At 44.8% G+C, this 5,230-nt stretch overlaps 1 long non-coding RNA gene across 1 annotated transcript; it reads right to left on the bottom strand.

Annotated features, from left to right (window-relative positions):
• Positions 1 to 3,429: 3,429 nt before the first annotated feature.
• On the bottom strand, positions 3,430 to 4,328 carry LOC129703796 (uncharacterized). Its single transcript, XR_008724623.1, has 2 exons — positions 4,213 to 4,328; positions 3,430 to 3,604 (listed from the first exon to the last, which is right to left on the bottom strand). It is a non-coding gene; the product is annotated as an uncharacterized LOC129703796 (long non-coding RNA).
• Between the last annotated feature and the right edge of the window lie 902 nt (positions 4,329 to 5,230).

Consider the following 5,230-nt stretch of genomic DNA (forward strand, 5'->3'; position numbering starts at 1 on the left):
CCTTCTGTATGCATGAGGATTCTCAAGTGATGTGAGTGTGCAAAATCGTGAAAGGACTAGATTGGGTAAATGCACACAGTCTCTTGCCCAGTAGGGTAATCGAGAACCAGAGAACATAGATTTACGGTGAGGGGGGAAAGAGTTAATAGAAACTGCAAGAGTCCAATTGCAGGGTTATCCATTTGACATGGGGTGGGAGTCAGTCCAATCAGGATGGATGGGGCTGGAAGTTGATCGAGTGGGAGGAATGGGAGGGATGGGAGGGATGAAGATGGGGTTAGGTCTGGCAGAATCAAAGGCGAGCGGTAGAGAAAAACTCTTGCCCAGCAAACAATACTGCAAGGTCACCTACCTCATCCATGCAATGGTCCTCTCCTCTCTTTAGCTATTGGTGATTTGGTGAACATGTTATTGCTGGATGAGACCTTGGAGTCTGATTGATATATTTATATATTACATGCCTTCTGGACTCATTAATGTTGGAAATGAGGTTTATGAAACTGGTTAGATCATGTATAAGATTTAAAGATATATGATAATCAACTAACATTTTAAAGGGATAAAGTTCTCATAACATTTTCTAGTCCCCTTTAATAATGCATATCAAGTTAACAATAAAATAATGCAAATACCAGCTTTGTACACGGCAGGTCATATCTTACTAGTTTGATCGAGTGTTTTGAGGAGTTGCAGAGATGATCAATGAAGGTTGGGCAATGGTTGTTGTCTATATGGATTTTAGTAAGGATAGTCCCCCTGGTAGACTGGTTCAGAAAATTAAGATCCATGTGATTCATGGTAACTAGGTCGTATGGATTCAGAATTGGCTTTCTCATAGAAGGGTGTTATTCTAGCTGGAGGTCTGTGACCTTTGGAGTTCTACGGGGATCTGTGCTGGGACCTACGTGTGGGAAGGAACTGAAGATGTTGGTTTACACCAAAGATACACACAAAATGCTGGAGTAACTCAACGGAACAGGCAGCATCTCTGGAGAAAAGGAATGGATGATGTTTTGGGTTGAGACCTATTTCAGACTGTGCTGTGACCTATGCTGTGTCTGAATAAGGGTCTCGACCCGAAGCGTCACCCATTCCTTCTCTCCAGAGATGCTACCTGTCCCATTACTTCAGTTTTTTGTGTCTATCTTCGGATGTAAATGTAGATGGGTTAGTAAGTTTTGATATTTCACTCTCTTTATAAGTGAGTCTTCTTTGAGCTATGACACAGAGATCCTGGGAGATCACAGATTAACCACAAATTATTTTCATTCACTCATCACCTTTCAGTGGAGGCATATATTGTGATCATAATTGTAATTGATAATTCTGTGCCTAAATTAAATACTAGAATCATCATCCTACCTTCTATCTGTTAATGGAAGCACAGGAATATTGTGCAAAACGCAAAATGCAGACGCAACTCAAAGGTTCAAAAGTGCTTTTATTGTCTCACATGCAAACGCCCAATGAAATTATTTTCTTACATATAGTCCAGTGCAATATTGCAATACCTAAGCACATCCCCGATTGGCAAAGTGTACAGAGATAGTCTACTGAGCCCGTGTGCAAGAGGCACCAGGTTTTGGCGCCATTTCCAAAGTCCAGTCGTGCTCTAGGTCTAATAACCGTTGCCCGTCCAGGCAAGCCCCAGGCTGCTGTGGGCCTCCAGCCATCTCCTTCCATGGACGTGTTAATCAACCAGCAATAGACATTCCTCTCCTCACCTATCTACTTTTGTCCCCTCAGGGCACCTCCCACAGCCAACCTTGAAGGCTCAGTAGGCCAGTAGGTCAGTAGGTTTGATCCCAATTTCTCTCCCACTGGCCTTGCTCCTTGCCCACCATTGTACTATTGTTCTACTTTACTCTACTCTGCTCAGCAGGTCAGGCAGCATCTGTGGAGAGAATGGAGTCTGAATAAGAGTCAAAACCCAAAACATCATCTGTTCACTCTCTACAATCTCCCCCCCCCCCCCCCTCCCCCCTAAACACACAGCCCTGCTGGTGCTACATCAACAATCTTAACGCCTCCACTCCCCTTACCCACTCCAATCTCACAGCCCTGAACGCACAGGCCGAGACCCTAACCCATCCATAGATGCTGCTTGATCCCTTGTGTTTTCTATTCATTAATCACAGTTGAGGCATCAAATCTTAATTCCTCTTTGTTTTTGTGGCTCGTATTCTCCCGAATTGGTAAAGCTGCATCAGTCTTCAGACAAATGCAGCCAATAGGTCGAGTGGCGGGATATCCAAATGCTAAAAGCCAAGCTCATCCAATCCATAGCCTTCCTACAGCCCTCTATGCCAGTGAGACATGGAAAATCAATGTGAAGATGAAAAATAAATTGAATGCATTCCAACAACGCTGCTTGAGGAAGATCCTAGCTACAGAGACCACATCACAAATGAGATCTACCGTGAAACTGCAACAAGGCCTTTCAGCCAGGACATAGAGGTACACAGGATGAAATTTGTTGGGCATGTACTCAGAACATCACCAGAGCGTGCACCTAAGATAGCAATAACATGGCAACCTGACGGAAGAAGGAAAAGAGGCCAATCAAAATTCACATGGAGGCGAACATTCCAGAAGGATTTGGAAGCCCGGGACACAAGTCTATCGAGGGTGGAAGACGTTGCACATAACCGAACAGAATGGCGAAAGCTTGCTGCTAATGCACGCAACAGTGTGGGAGAAACTAAGTCTAAGTAAAGTATACATAGTCCCCTAGATTTCTTTCAGTTTAACACTATTTAAATGCTAGTCATAACATATTTAAAATAACATATTATCACCAAGTAATTCATTAGCAAATGTAGATTTATCTGTCAACCATTTAGTTCCTGCCCTCGTTTCAGAATTACCATCATCTTCACTCAATAAAGTATCCCTTTTTCTTTCATTCAGTTTCTTAATTGTCCACTTTGTATGTGGATTTGTAATTTGCAGCACTTTTGTACATTATGCATGATGTTTTAAAAAAAAATGTATGTTCAGCAGTTTCACTGCAAAATATCATTTCAATAAAATGACATAGGGATAATTGGATAAATATTTGAAACAGAAAACGGAGAAAGCTATTGGAGAGCTTGGAGCAGTGGGATTAATTTCAAGTTTTGACTGCTACAGAGAAGAATTGGCACAGATATAATGACCTCTGCCTGCACCAAGGTCTATTATGGCTTTGCAATTAAAAACCGTTCCAGGTAGAATGAGTGGGTAAAAATGTCACAGATAGAATATAACACGGAGAAATGTGAAGTTGTCCACATTGGTAAATAATAGAGAAAACGGAATTGAAGAGAGGGTAGAAAATGTTGGGACGCGGAGGAACATTGCTGATCTTGCACATATTCGAAGGAAGTTAATGTGCAGTCAGAATAAAGAAATAGCAACACAAATGGAATTTCTCAACAGATAGATAGATAGATAGATCCTTTATTGTCATTCAGACCTTACGGTCTGAACGAAACTATGTTGCCTGCAGTCATACACAGAATCAATAATAACAAAACATACAATAAACACCAATTAAACATCCACCACAGTAAGTTCACCAAGCACATCCTCACTGTGATGGAGGCAAAGTCTTAGTTTCCATCTCTTCCCTCCTTGTTCTCCCTCTGCGCTGAGGCGGTCGATCCAGGCCGGAGATGCCGCTCTCCAGTCCAGCGGACCCCCGCGGTGACGTCGCCGCTGCCGACAGCCGGAACGCCATCCCCGGAGACGGCCCGCCACAGTATCACTCCGGGCCGGAGAGATGCTCCAGGTCGCCGCCCCAGCTCAGAATGCAGTCTAGCACCGGGCCGCTGCCCCAGCTCCAGAAAGCTCCAGGTCGCTGCCCCAGCTCCAGGCCGCCGCGCCAGCTTCTGGTCCCGCAGTCGAGTCCAGGCCGCCGTCTCCGCTCGGGCCGCTGCCCCGGCTCCAGATCCTGCGTCTCCGCTCTGGGCCCTGCCCCAGCTCCAGGCCGCTGCTCCAGCTCAATATGATCATCAGCCCCAGGCCGCCTATCTCGGCAAAACCGCCGCAAATCAAGTCGGGCCACCGCTGCTCAAATGAAGACGGCCAATGTCACGTTGGTAGTCCTGGCTTCTGCCTCCGGAGCCTCAACGGTCTGGAGGCCGCCATCCGCCATTAGGCCTCAGCGCTAAGGCAGAGAAGGGGGATAGTCAGTCGCATTCCCCGAATTAAGCAGAGAACATGTTCCACCCCCTCTAACACAACCCAACAAACTAAAACTTAACCAAAACAAGACAAAAAAAACAACAGAAAAAAGTAAAGACAGACGGACTGCAGGCGAGCCGCAGCTGTTAACAGCGCCGCCACTTCCGGAACAACACTGAAGTATATCAGTAAAGAAATCAGTAAAGTGCAATTTTATCAACCTTTATTGAGACCATACCGTGGGCACGTCAAAGCACTGGAGAGATGCCTATCAATGTTAGATAGAAACATAGAAATTAGTGCGGAGTAGGCCATTAGGCAATATGATCATGGCTATCGCAAACCCCACAGGACAATGACCCGTCACATTATTTTCCAGACCAACATCCAGCATCAGGCCCTAATCTGCACATTAAGTTGCACTACATTCTTAAAGCCTTACTCATGAAATAGATATTAACTCTGAGCTTTACTTTTTTTTAATTTAATTTAGAGATTCAGCGCGGAAATAGGCTCTTCGCCCCACCAAGACCGCACCAACCAGACATCCTCGCACATTAACACTACCTTACACACACTAAGGACAATTTTCTTTAACATGTTGATACCAAGCCAATTAGCCAACAAACCTGTATGTCATTGGAGTGTGGGAGGAAACTGAAGATCTCGGAGAAAACCCGCAAAGGTCACTGGGGGAACGTTAGCATCCATAATCAGGATCGAACTGACCGCTGTAAGGCAGTAGCTCTACCACTAAGCCACTGTTACCCCGCAGTTGAAAGACATAACAAGGTGGACAGAGAAACATATCGAAACCTCCTTAAAACAATTGCACCAATCCCATTGTTTTCTGGGAATTGATGACCACTCCTCATCCCCAACTCAAAATGAATAAATATGATGACTGTGCAAAGGAAAGATATCGATCAAGTGATTGAAAGGTGCCAGAACAACAACTTGCTCTTAATGTCAGTAAAACCAAGGAACTGATTGTTAACCTTAGAAGAGTAAGGCCGAGGAACCACAAACTTCTCTTCATCAACGGGTCAGTGGTGGAGAGAGT

The sequence above is a fragment of the Leucoraja erinacea genome, chromosome 14 (genome assembly GCF_028641065.1).
Source record: "Leucoraja erinacea ecotype New England chromosome 14, Leri_hhj_1, whole genome shotgun sequence".
Lineage (NCBI taxonomy): Eukaryota > Metazoa > Chordata > Chondrichthyes > Rajiformes > Rajidae > Leucoraja > Leucoraja erinaceus.